The sequence below is a fragment of the Myotis davidii genome, unplaced genomic scaffold (genome assembly GCF_000327345.1).
Source record: "Myotis davidii unplaced genomic scaffold, ASM32734v1 scaffold77, whole genome shotgun sequence".
Classification (NCBI taxonomy): domain Eukaryota; kingdom Metazoa; phylum Chordata; class Mammalia; order Chiroptera; family Vespertilionidae; genus Myotis; species Myotis davidii.
In genome coordinates this window covers 5,715,405-5,729,295 of record NW_006289713.1, presented here as the reverse complement: position 1 = coordinate 5,729,295, position 13,891 = coordinate 5,715,405, and the positions used below count along the sequence as shown (strand labels likewise).

General features: G+C 43.7%; 1 protein-coding gene across 1 annotated transcript in view; it reads right to left on the bottom strand.

Annotated features, from left to right (window-relative positions):
• ZDHHC7 (zinc finger, DHHC-type containing 7) overlaps positions 1-4,016 on the bottom strand; it is a 29,603-nt gene extending 25,587 nt beyond the window's left edge. The window contains exon 1 of the mRNA XM_006762234.2: positions 3,994-4,016. The gene's annotated coding sequence lies outside the window, so the exon portion shown is untranslated. The remainder of the gene's footprint in view (positions 1-3,993) is intronic.
• Positions 4,017-13,891: the final 9,875 nt, after the last annotated feature.

The window sequence follows — 13,891 nt, the reverse complement described above, 5'->3', positions numbered from 1 at the left end:
AGGGAGCGAGAGAGAGAGAGAGAGCGCTAATGTTTAAAAAAAGTGACTGAATATAAAGAGAATGAAGAGTATGCCTAGGTAAACTAATCAGACTGTCAGACTAAGAGAATATAAGTTAAGAGATCCAGCCATGCTTGTTGGGTTTCTTTTTTATTTCTAATTTGTACTTATTTGAACGTGTCCTACAACTACAAACGCAATGCAGGCTCACTTTTATCTGTTTTTAAAGAATGAGGGTCCAGTCCTGGCCAGGTGGCTCAGTTGGTTGGAGAGTCATTCCATTCACCAAGGACTGCAGGTTCGATTCTGGTCAGGGCACATACGTAGGTTGTAGGTTTGCTCCCCAGTCAGGATATATATGGAGGCAACCAACCAATGTTTCTCTCTTTCTACTCCTCTCCACCTTCCTCTCTCTCTAAAAATCAATAAAAACATATCGTGAGGTGAGGATTAAAACTAAAAAAAGAATGAGGGTCCAAGTGTGCAGACTCAGGGAGGTGACAGCTGACAGAGAATGACTCTTCTTCCCTAGATTGGAGGAAGATGGGGAGACTATTGACAAGATAGACCGAAGCGAAAGAGGGTCACACTCCATAGCACTGTGTTCTGACCAAAGAATAGCTACTGAGACGGGGGACAGGAGGCTGGGGGAGGGCAGCCAAAAGAAGGGCTGAAACACAACACTGGGCGCAGACAGTGCTGATAACGGCCAGTTTCTATAAGGTGATGAGAACAGCTACCCCTTTTATCCAAAAGCCTGACCCAGCACTGCAAAGGCTTACACGGGCTGGAGATTAACAAAGATGACAGAAAACCAGGGTATCAGAGGCAAGACTTGGGCTAGAAAACCAGAGTGCGGATGACAGGTGAGGCCTGAGAACCAGGAGACAGAAGACCTCAAGGAACTGGAAGTCCCGGTGAGAATGAGAACCAGGTTTGGAGAAAGTGACACAATAGCCAGGGGGAACTGAGGCTGGGGGACTTGTTTGTTTGTTTGTTTTAAATATATTTTTACTGATTTCAGAGAGGAAGGGAGAGGGAGAGATAGAAACACCAATGAGAGAGAAGCATTGATCGACCTCCTCCTGAATGCCCTTTAAGAACTCAGAGAAGGTGCCATTCGGATAACGATGACATCTCAAATATGGCCGTGCAAGCAGGTTGATAAACAGAAAGGGTGTGAAGGGAGGATGCAAGCACTTATGTCCCAGGTATGTCACCAACCTGAAGGATAAGCAAACCAGGATGGGCCTGAGTTAGGGTGGGGAACACTAAAGAGAAAGCCAGAACCCGCACTGAATTTGGTACAAGTACTGAGCATTCAGTACTCTCCCAGTGTATTTACTGTATTTATGTTCTTAAATGTTCTTTCCATCAATTTACAATCATGAAAGATTTAGTTAGTGCTTTCAAACCCTACCAATAATGTATACCACGTGAAAACACTATTTTCTTCTCAAATTACTGAAGCTAAAGAACAGAATATTAACCTCTAAGGAAAATCCCAACAGAGTAGTAAGCTAACCAAAGCCAAGTGTCATTATCCTTACTGTGAACAGTAAAAGCATTAATCTTCCTAGCAAGGTCTTTTACACTAAAGTACTTAATCACACAAAACAGCACTCAGATAACACATATCAAAAAGATGCCAAGCTGAAAACACACCAGCAAAAAGCCATGGGACTAGGAGAGGAGAGTCCATCTCATGAATGGAGGGTGGGGACTGGGAGTAGAGAGTGGGGGAGGGTGGAGACAACTCTGAGTTTTTCTCCTTTCTCACCAGCCACACTCTATCACTTACGAGATACATAGATACCTGCATAGATACCCAAATGTTGGGAGTGCCCATGCTCAGTCCCAGGTTTTCCCCTCTATGTATATGCTTTCCAAATGGTCTCACAGGATCTTAGCCCCATGTAGTTAAAAATAGGTATATATAAAAAAATGTATATCTGGGAAACTTCAAAACTAATAATACACCGCTAAGTATATCCAACTGACTCCTCAACAACGCCACTGTAGGAGGGTCAAAGCAGAGCCCCCCCCCCACCAAACTTATGACCCACTCTTCCCGCCTTAATAAAGGCACCACCATCTAGTGGTCAAGGTCAAAACACAGGACTCACCTTTTATTTAACTCTCCCCCACCTCCACAGCTATCCAAAGCAAGTCCTGTGGATTCCACCTCCAAAACCCACCCAAATCTGACCCTCTCTTCCACGTCCCCACCTAGCCAGATCAAGGCACCTGAGCCCTCACCTGGTCTCCTAATCAGTGCTGTTCTACACTCACTGCCTCCACTCACCCACCATCCATTTCCCCATCCAGCACCAGAGTACGTTTTTACTGAGAAATCAGATGGAGTCAATCTCTCACTTAAAACCATCCCATGTCTGCCTCCGCAGTTAGAACACAAGCCAGAGGCCTCCCCCGGGGCCTATAAAATCCTACCCATTCTGTAGCCTGCTGACCTCACCTCTTACCGTCTCCCCTAGCTGGCTGTCTTGTTCCTTTGTCAGACACCTCAACAGAATATTCCTTGTAATATCCCCAGTCCAGCCCTTCTCACTACACACGCCGCAAATATCTGTTGCATGAATGAGAGAATCAGGGAGCATGCTTGAGGAAGGCAAGAAAAAGTAGAAATGAAGCCCATGGGAACATGAAAGAAATATGAAAGAGGGTCAAAGTGGGAGATCCAGCATGGGGAGTGGGGTCAGAAGGTCAGGGAGCCTTGGAGAAAAGAGTAGGAGAGAAATGTGGAAGGATTAAAGGGAGAGAGGGAGAAGGGGAGGAAGAGGGAAGCCCACACTAGTGGGGGGTTTTCTGGGGAAGCACCAATTGGAGATATGTCACCTGGAGCACCTAGGCTGGATAAGGCATCTCAAAGGCTTGTTCACACACACAGCAAAGGGTTCACTTTGTCCCTGTTCTAGAGCCACAGCCTGACTCAAAGTCAAATGGAGCAGCAATTTTTAAAAACCCCAACATGGTAAGTAAACCCTCAAGAATTCTAAATCCAGAAATAAAAAGCGCCCCAGAGTTCTAAATGTCCTATCCCAGGGAATAACTGAACCTGAGTGATGCTAATGAATCCCAACCTCCTTCTGTATTTTCCTAACTTATTTAATATGAATTTAATTTTTAGAACACCAGATTCACCCAAATCCAAAGTACAACAAACATTTAGCTCTTAGTTGCAAGTTAACAACAATGTAAAACATAGAAGGTGAAAGGAAAGGCCAATTACTGAATATCCACTGTATGTCAGGAGCTTTATACACATTATCACACTCCTGCCACTACCCTAAAAGCTGGACGATATTATTAGCATTGTAGGGATGAGGAAACTGAGCCTTAGAACTGAAGTAACTTGCCCAAGTTCACAGCCAGAAAAGGGTGGAGTCAGGACTGTTCTGACACCAAAGCCCATATTCTTCCAGTAAAATACACTGCCTCCCAGAGCACTTGGTTTTAGAAAATGCATTCTGTAATGAATAAATTGAATTTGGGAAATAAGGAACTCTAAGAATTCAAAACATTTCAACAAAGAAGTGATACTGTAAAAGCCTGTCTCAAGGGAAACCGAAAGCGTCTCTATTCTGCCTGCCCCCTACTTACTGAGTGTTGCAAATGAACTGCACCCTTTCCCAGAAAGAACCAAACCACCAGCTTAACACAGGAGTGGCCTCCTTCCACTTACTGATGACACTACTCACACAGACAGTATTTATTAGGTACCTTTTAACCTCTAGGCACACACTCCTCCCCGTGCTCTAATCCTTCTCTCCTCCCCTTTGCCACAACCCAAGCTCGGGCACCCTCACCTCTGCCTGTACAGCTGCCGAATCCTAACCTCAGAGGGTTTCCAGGTGCCAACCACCCTCTGGCTGCAGGAGTCGTCATCAAAATCACAGCCTGGGTTACAAAATCAATCTGGTCCCAAACCCGGGGACCATGGTATTCAAGGGACCATGAACCTGCTCCCCCTACCTTTCCAGGCTGTCTTCCCCACTCTTCCACACAGTGCTCATTCAGGCTCCCCTTGCCACATGCCCTTCACAGCTCTGTGTTTTTGCTCCTGCTGTTTCCTCCAACAGAAGACTCTCACTCGCTTCCTAGCCAAATTATTCATTAATCTAACATTTACCAAGCAACCACTTCATTTCATGCAAGGCACTGGAAGATAACACAAGTGTTTTCAAAACTAAAAGGTGCTGTACCAATATATGGCATTCTCTTGGCCCCATAAGGAGTCTAGATTTTATAAGACAATGAACAGGATTCTACTGAAGGCTTTTCAAGATGGAATAAAGCATAAGCAAGGCTAAGATTAGTAAGACAAGAACATGTTTGTAGAAAGAAGCAAAGAAGTCAATGAGAGAAAATCAAAGAGGCAAGTGAGTAAATGACTAAATGCTTATCTCATAACAGGCAGACCAAAGAACAGATACAAGGTGACATTGGGAAAGAGGGATTCTCTCTTCTTCAGAGGCAAGGGGATACACAAGACTGATGAATATTCAGGTATTTTACCTAGAAAGGATTCGAAGTTGAGAGAACTCTCCTAGTGGCCTTTGTTTCCTCCATGATCTAGAAGACAATCGTTTGTCAATGGTTGAAAAATACATATATTTTTTTTGAGGAAGGGACCATGAGAGCAGGAAGGATGCTGCCCAGTAAAGAATTTAACCTTGCCCAAAAGGAGATTTGGCCTTTATCCTCAGCGGACAATCTGATTTTCAGTGGGGGCTGGCCACACAAGAAAGACTAACAATTCAATTTAATTTGAGGCTTTGAGTCATGCAGTATCAGTTGACCTGGAAACAGATCAAGCAAGTGAGCGATCAATCAATCACAGGTGGAACCCCAATAAAGACTCTGAACACCCAGGCCCAGGTGAGCTTCCCTGCGTGGCAATACCCTGTGCATATCGTCTCACAGAAGCCCCACCTCTGATACTTCCCTGGACTCTGTCCTACAGGCCTCTTACCTTGGCTGCTTTCAGTCTGTATCCTTTCCTGTTATGAACCATAATTGTGAGGACAACAGCCTTCGGTGAGTTCTGTGAGCCCTTCTTCCCAATAATCAAACATTAGGGTGGCTCTGGGAATCCCCAAACTTGCAGCTGATGCCCACAGTGAGGGTGGTCTTGTGTGGACGGTTCCTTCTAGACTCTGTAGCTGACTAACTTTCACAGCTCGCCTGAACTCTTCTCAGGGGCTACAGCTGAAGGGTCACACAGCAAGTTGTTAACACTGACCCTGGACACTGGCCTTGGGGAAGGCGGGAGTGAAAACGAGTGTTTAGATTTTATGCTCTGCTCTAGTGTTGGAATTTTTTACAAAACAAGCATGTGTTCCTTTTATAATTAAACATCACTTTTAAGAAACACATACCCAAAAAGCTGCTTCAAGATAATTATTCTGTAGAGACGTTCAGCACAGATTGGAGCGGGGAAGCTCTGGAATCATCAGGAAAACTGCTTCTCAATTTATCCCAAACATTAACTTTGTATGTGAACTTATTTCTAACCCCCACTTCATCCAATTAACAAAGATTCTATGACTTATGTCACCAGAGTCCAAGCCTGCAGTAACAGTTTCAATAAGAATGTAAAAGTATGTCCATACTTTTGACTAAGTCAAGACTGTTCTTGCATAAATTTCTGGCCATTCTATTCATGCTAATACAGCCAAGGGCCACGTAACGACATTTCAGTCAACAACGAACCACATATAGGACGGTCGTCTCCTAAGATTATAATGGAGCTGAAAAAGTCCTATTGCCTAGTCACACATCTGGTTTACTGCGTCTCTTAACTGCATAATTTTCTCTTGTGTTTGCCTTAATCTTGTGTTGTACAGCAACACGATATACAGGTTTGCAGCCTAGGAGCAACAGGCTATGCCATATAGTTTAGGTGTGCAGTGGGCTATCCCACCTCCGTTTGTGTAAGTACACTCTATGATGTTCACACACAACATAATCACCTAATGATGCATTTCTCAGAACATATCTCTGCTGTTAAGTGGTGCATGACTGTATCCTCAGGGGAGTATTTCTGTTTTTACAGTGCACTGATTAGCATGGCTGTAAAGGCGCAATCACCAACTGTAATCAGAGGCCGGCTATGAGTCGCTGGTAATAGAACACATCTCTATACATTTTTACCCACTTTGCTCCTATGAGACATCTGCACAGAGTTCCAATTGTTATATGAATTCTCTGGGAAATTACCTTTTCAGGAGGTCTTATTCTCCTCCATCTCTCAGCCCAAAAGTCAATGGGGACCTACCAGTCTAACTCCAAAAAGTACACAATCCAAATATAACTTCAATTTTCCAGAGTGTTCAAGAAATGCAACTTATCACTGTGTTCCATTCCATTTTTCAAGTATCTCAATAGCCAGTCACTTTAAACAAGTTGTAACTTCCTAACAAACAAACTTAACAAGGTGACTTTTTTAAAGGTGACTTTAGATAAGTAAAAGTTATAAGACAATATCAAAAAATCAAATTCATCTGTGAGGTGAAGGGTTTAGGGAAAAAAAATGTTTTGAGCTAGATTTCTAGACTACCTGAGACAATAAGAGTAAAACAGATACATGTATGTGCATTAAGTACATACACTAAGCAGAATGCAAACGTAACCACGTAGCATCGGTTTGGAAAGCATTGTACACAACCTGGACAGCAAAAGAAGCTACAAGGCAGGTGTATCAACAGTTCTTCCCACGCTCCAACTTAACTACCATAATAAACTGGTTGCTCACAAACCAATAAAGTGTGTCCACCCAAGAGCAAAAAGAGACTTAGTTCCGGCAGCAACGACTTTTCAAGAAGAAGAGCCTTAGCCACACTAAGAGCAGATGCAGACGTTGTCTTGAAGCTGACCTGACTGTCCGGGATGCCCTGACCGGAAATCTCCCCCAAAGAACACTGATGGGGAAGGGATGATAATGAGAAAGATGCACAATGAATAAAAAAGTTAAAAACTGAAAAGGGAAGGAAGAACAAGAGCATTCAGGAAGCCACGCACCATGTGGGAGAAAGCCCATTGTAATACATGCCCATAAACAATGCTTTACAGCTCACAGAAGGGTTTATAGCCATTCGCTCTTCCAGCCCCGACAACAACCCGTTATTAGAGGAGAAAAGAGCGGCTCGGCGAGCTTACTGTCACGCCAAGGTCAGGGACAAAACTGGGGCTGCCATTCGGACCCTCTCCCGAAAGATGGACTAAGGAGCGACAAGGAGGCACCTGGGGACGTCAAGTGCACGCACCGAAGTGCCCCTGAGGAATCCGGGAGGCTGCAGATCACAGCGGGCGGGGTGGGGAGAGGGCACAGGGGCAGGTTTTCTTAGTCCCTTTGAATTCATGTATGGAAGACTCTTCTTATTAGGAAACTTGCCTTCCACAGAAACCCTCTCGGAGTCTATGTCCCCATGTTAAATCTATTCCAACAATTACTGAGAGAACATGCTAATCAAGCCCTCCTCCACCTTCTAAGGGAGACATCCCGCTAAGCCTCTAGAGCCAGGGGACTGGGTACTCGCCATGGTCGGCAAACTGCGGTTCGTGAGCCACATTGGCTTTTTGGAGGTGGCCGCGGAGCCCAGAACCCTGCCTGGAGAGCACAGCAGTGCGACCCCCGGAAGTGAACCCGCGGGGTCACCGGCGTCGCGCCTGCGCAGTTCAGGCTGCCCCCCGGGCTCCCGGCCGCAGAGATGGGCTCTTGAGGCGCTCTCCGGGACTCTGTGGCCACGGTCTCTCTGGAACAGGGGCTCCTAAGGAGTGGCAGTTCCCTGAGAGAGTCAGCTTCCAGTCGCAAGCTGCCCTCGCTAAAGTAAAGGATCTCCAAACTGAGATCCGGAAGGGAAAGGACAGTGGCTACGGGCTGCCGCAAGGTCCAACCCACGCGTTGAGCTGTCATCCAAGGTCCAGAGTTCTTCCCAAGTGGCTGGAGCCCGCGGCGACCTCTTAAGGAACTGTCAGCTTTAGGTGTGGCCTGCAGGGTGTGCGGGAATGGAACTCAGAAAATGGGGACATGGAAACCGCAATGAAAAAGATGGAGGTAAAAGCATCTGAGGAAAAGGGGAAGCATAGCCGGCTGGTGTGGCTCCGGTGATTGAGTGCCTCCCCCCCCCCGCCCCCGGGCACCAAGAGATCCCTGGGTTGATTCCTGGTAAGGGCACATGCCTGGGTTGTGAACTTCATCCCCAGTAGGGGGCGTGCAGGAGCCAGCCAGAGGGTGCTTCTCTCTCATGGATGCTTCTATCTTCCCCTGCCTTCCTCTCTTGAAAATCAATAAAAAGATACTTTAGAAACAATAAATAAATAAATAAATAAATAAATACATAAATAAATAAATAAATAAAAAATAAATAAAACAAACATACAGTTCTCTGGTTTAAAAAGAAAAGAAAAGGGAAAGCATACTGGACTGGGGATTGGAGGCCTGGCACCTGGCGTCTGCTGAGGCTCGGAGAGGGACCTGGATGTCAGAACATCCCAAGGATTCCTTCCAGGTGATGTCTTGAATATTTAAAGGTAGACACGTTTTTTATTTATTTGGGTTTCCTATAATATTTGGGGGCAACTGCTGCAGGTCTGGGAAGCAGATGCTCAGTGTTTGTTGTTAAACTGGTAAGTACTGACTAAATTGTATGAGAAAAGCAGTAATTGCAGTTAAGGAAACTATGAGAATCTCACTGACTGCAAGCTACTTTCTCATTATTTACTGTCTTGCCCCCAGCCAAACTTTAGGAATAAGGGGTACATTAAATTAATCATCAAAATTCCAGCTTTGAAAGTTTAAATGTGTGTTAGTGGGTCTTGTATCTCTGTATTCAGAATGGTGCTATGCATTCAATCACCCTTCACTGAGCCTCCTATTGCCTGGGATCGTTGTTTCCACAAAGGAAAAAGTGAGGTTGGCCCCTCCAGTCAGTGGTCAATTCTTTCCACATAGGCTGAAAGAAAGGATGGTTATCTCTGATGACACCAAGACTGTACTTGAGATATACTTGCTGCAAGCAATGTTAAAGGACTATCTTCTTTAAAACACACACACACGCATAAAAACATCAACAACACACAAACACACACACACACACACACACACAAACACACACACAAGTGTGCCTCAGTGGTTGAGCATCATCCCATACACAAGGAGGTCACCAGTTGGATTCGTCTGGGCACAAGCCTGGGGTTGTGGGCTACATTCCCAGTAGGGGGCGTGCCGTGCCTCAGTGGTTGAGCATCATCCCATACACAAAGGGGTCACCAGTTGGATTCAGTCTGGGCACAAGCCTGGGGTTGTAGGCTACATCCCCAGTAGGGCGCGTGCAAGAGGCAGCTGGATGTCTCATGGATGTTTCTATCTCTTCCTCTCCCTTCCTCTCTCTGAAATCAATAAAAACATACTTTTAAAAGGTAAAATCATGACTTTTATACAAATACAAACACATGTAACATATTTCATTTAACTCACTAATTAATAGAAAGCATGTAAGATGATACAAATGGTTGAGAGATGAATCCAAAAGACAGACACATATATAGGTAGTCAGGAATGCTGAGATGAAATTGCTTACTAGGTGCAAAACTGGCTTCTTTTACAGTGGGGGAGGGAGGTCAGTTGGACTTCTACTATACAAGATTCACTTGTCTGTCATATCTGTGGGCAAGAATCACTTTCATTGCTATAAGTTCTCTATACCCTATAGAATTATAAATAGCTTAAAGAAAGAAAGAAAAAAAAAACCTCATGGAACCAGATAACCAGAAGGGTGTGCCAGACAACACCCAACTGTTCATTGAAAACACCCAATACCCATTTCAAAGTCTTTCACAAAAAGTAAAGAGGGTGAAGGACTTGTATGCATGAACATAAGCATAACCAATGGACGCAAGACATTGGGGGTGGCGGGTGAGGGCAGGGGAAGGTCAATGGGGGGGAAAAGGAGACATTTGTACTGCTATTTGTAATACTTTAAACAATAAAATAAAAATTTTAAAAAAAAGTAGAGAGGGGGAATCCCTACCCCATAATTCTCCTGAGTCCCCACACTTGTTATGTTGTCTGCATTTTTTATTGCTAGCATAGCTTGTTTATTTTAACTTTAAAATAAATAAAGGAAATAATAGCACAATGAAATAATGCTTTAAAATATTTAACAAGGATGACAGCAGATGACAAAAACAATTCAACTCTTATCAAGGATTTTCATCTCTTTCTCAACCGAATTGACATATGTGGTCTTCTGCAAGTCATTTCCCCTCTCCAGGCTGCAGCTTTGTCTTTTTCCCCTTAATCTCTAAAATATGAGATTAGCCTTGATTTCTAAGGTTTCTTCCAGTTTTAAAATTGTGTCTCAACACAGAGGTGTTTTTGGTTTTGCCTCTTTCTGATTTCACTGAGGTCCTGGGAGCAGAAAACCTCCTAAAATTGGAGGTCTTTGCAGGGAAGGGAATATCCCAATCTCCAGGTTAGTTCTGGTTTCCCCTCAGGAGCTAGTTTCCAGATAACCAGTCATCCAGGAAACAGCCCTTTTAAACGTGGAGGCTCTATTCACATATGTGAAAGGAAGCTCAGCCCAAATTCAAAGTAACAGGAATGAATACAAATTTAAAGTACAAGGAGATCCCAGTTTTCATCTGGTAGATTGGCAAAAAAAAAAAAAAAAAGTTTGGTAACACTTCGTGTTGGCACGGCAGATCAACTTGGTGCAATTGTAAATTTGTTCAGCTCTTTGCAGAGTAAGATACCCTTTGGCCCAGCAATTTCCCTCTGGAATTTATCCTACAGATAGACTCACCCATGTGCACAAAGATGTTTGTACTTGAGTATTTATGGTAGCATGTTTTTAGAAACAAAAAACAACAAAAAAAACCTAGCATCACCCCATATGCCCATCAATATATTAAATAAATTATGTTGTATACATAAATGAAATACTGTGCTGTGCCATTATAAGAGAATAAGGCAGAGTTTCATGTGTTCATATGAATGGTCTTCCAGGTATATTAACCCCTTCCCCGGCAGAAACGTGTATACTCGTTTTCACAAAATGTTCTTTTTCAGTCGTCGATGAGTATACTAAGAAAATATGGTAAAAAAATATGGTTTATAGGAAGACGAGTTACAAACTGTTTTCATAACCAGCATCAAAAATACTATATAGAACCAAAATAAAAAAATTAGTCTGAAAAAGAAACGTTTTTAACAAAAAAATTGTTGGGGAAGGAGTTAAGTCTATGGTGTAAAATTGTGTATTTGTGTAAAAAAGAAGAGGGGGTATATGTTTTTATGTACATAGAATATTCCTGGAAAAATATACAAGAAACAAGTCTGTAACTTATTTTTCTAAACCCTATATTCATTTTTACATACATAAAATTATAATTAAAAGTAAATGAGACAACCCAATAAAACAATTGGCAGAACAGTTGAACAAGTACTAGTACTTCACAAAAGAGATTATCCAAAACAGTGTTCATCTTCAGTCGTCATCAGGGAAATGCACACTTATCCACAAGGAAGGCTATATACATACCTAACATGAAAACCCCCAAGTGATGAAGTGACTAGAGGTTCCATGCGCTGCTGGTGGGCATGTCATTGTCAAACTGCCTTGGACAATTGTTGGGAGTATCTGCTGAAGCTGAGCATACTGTACCTATGTTCACCAAGAGGCATGTGCTAGAATGTTCACCCAGCACTACCCATGATAGCCCTAAATTGGAAACAATCTAAAAGCAACTGGGCAACAGAAGGAATAAGTAAATTGTGGTATATTCCTACGATGAAATACTGTACAGAATGGAAGTCTACACTACACACAGCCATACAGATCAACCTCACTAATAAGATGTTGAGTAAAAGAAGCAAGACACAAAAGAGTCCATATCATCTGATCTCATTAAAAAGACGTGCAAAGTCAGGCAAAACTGATCTTTGGTAAAGAAGACAGGGTAGGGCAGTGGTTACCGTTGATGGGGGATGCTATTAATCGTCTATTTCTTGATCTGCGTGCTGGTTATATGGGTGCTCACTTGGTAAAAAATCACCCAGTAATTGTCTGTTCAACTTCAAGTAAACAGTGTGTGTGTGTGTGTGTGTGTGTGTGTGTGTGTGCGAGAGAGAGAGAGAGAGAGAAGCCAGACAAGGGTACAGAGGTTTGTTCCAGAAGACCCAGTGAGGATTTGGTCACATCTGTGGTTTCTAAAGGTCATTCTAGCTGCTTTGTGGACAGCATATTGGAGAAGGTCAAGAATAGATACAGGGAAATGCCAGCTAATAAATGTCAACGGAGCAATTGAAATAGAACACTCAAGGTTTGGCAACCACGATAGTATTATTGTTAATGGGTGCTAGACTGCAGGAAAATAGGATGTTTAAATACTCTCAAGGCATCTTCCCCACAGAAGGATGTTTGGGGTTGTTTCTTACTTTTCCCACTGAGTTTGTAGTGTTGAATAAACAGCCAGATTAGGGAAGCCAGAAGGCTTATACTCCACAATCCATGGTATTAGACAAAGCCCACAAAGTGGTATGATGTGTTCCTGAATTTATTTTCACTGCGTCACTGTGCCTCCAGCTGTGGGTAGAGCCTGCTGAGGCTGCAGGACTGTGCTGGTGGGAAGGCATATGGCTAGTGGGCAGGTATGGAGCAGTTACTGAGTGTCAGGCTCTGGGCTCGGCCCCTGGATATCTCAAGCTCACTCTCTTATGCCCTTTGGAACTTGGCTTGGAAGGCATCTTTCTCCCTGGAACCCCACCTAAAATCCCCCCTCTTCCATTTCTGCAACATCTCACTTCCTCCACCCAGCTTTGCTCCTTGTCATGTCTCAGCTAACTTCCTGTATCTTTCACTTAGTTATCCCATTGTTTCTCTCTCACCGCAATGCCAGCCTCAGGGAAGACAGGGAGTTATGTTCATCTCCACTATTGTCTCCCCAGTGTCTGTCAATAAGTAGGTACTCAGTAATAATGCATGGGATGAATGAACTCACCATGGTTGGCCCCTTTCATAAATGAAGAAATGGGCCCAGTGAGGTTAAGCAGTGTGCTCAACCAAGGTCACACAGCTGGTAATGGAGAGCCAGGATTCAAACCCAGATGTCCTGCTCTTTGCTGCTGTCATATTGCCTCACAGACTCACTTCATCCTCACATCCATCCCCGTGAAGCTGTACGATCAGGAAACGAAGGCTCAGGGTTAAGTGATTGCCCACCGGAAGCAGAGAAGCTTGTAGACCTCCTTGCACCTGGCTGTGAAGATCCTGCAATTATACTGTGCACACTCCCTAAGGAGCCGGAGGCCATGCTCCATATCAAGGCAGCTCTGTACCTACCTCCAAGGACTGGCTAGTGACATGAGTCCTCTGCTCCTGCTGCCAAGGCTCAACCCACCAAGTCACCTGGAAGCAAGCCCCTGCCCATTTGTGCTCTTTTCCATTAACTCAGTCCTCTTCTTGTCCTTGTCTTAGACCAGCGGTTCTCAACCTATGGGTCACGACCCCTTTGGGCGTCGAACGACCCTTTCACAGGGGTTGCTTAAGACCATCAGAAAAACACATATATAATCACATACTGTTTTTGTGATTAATCACTATGCTTTAATTATGTTCAATTTGTAACAATGAAAATATATCCTGCATATCAGATATTTACATTAGAATTCATAACAGTAGCAAAATTAGTTATGAAGTAGCAACGAAAGTGATTTTATGGTTGGGGGTCACCACAACATGAGGAACTGTATTAAAGGGTCGCGGCATTAGGAAGGTTGAGAACCACTTTCTTAGACTCATATTGGTTCATTCAGAGGTATTTAGTGATTTACTCTGTGCTTGGCACCATGCTAAGTGCTGCAGACATG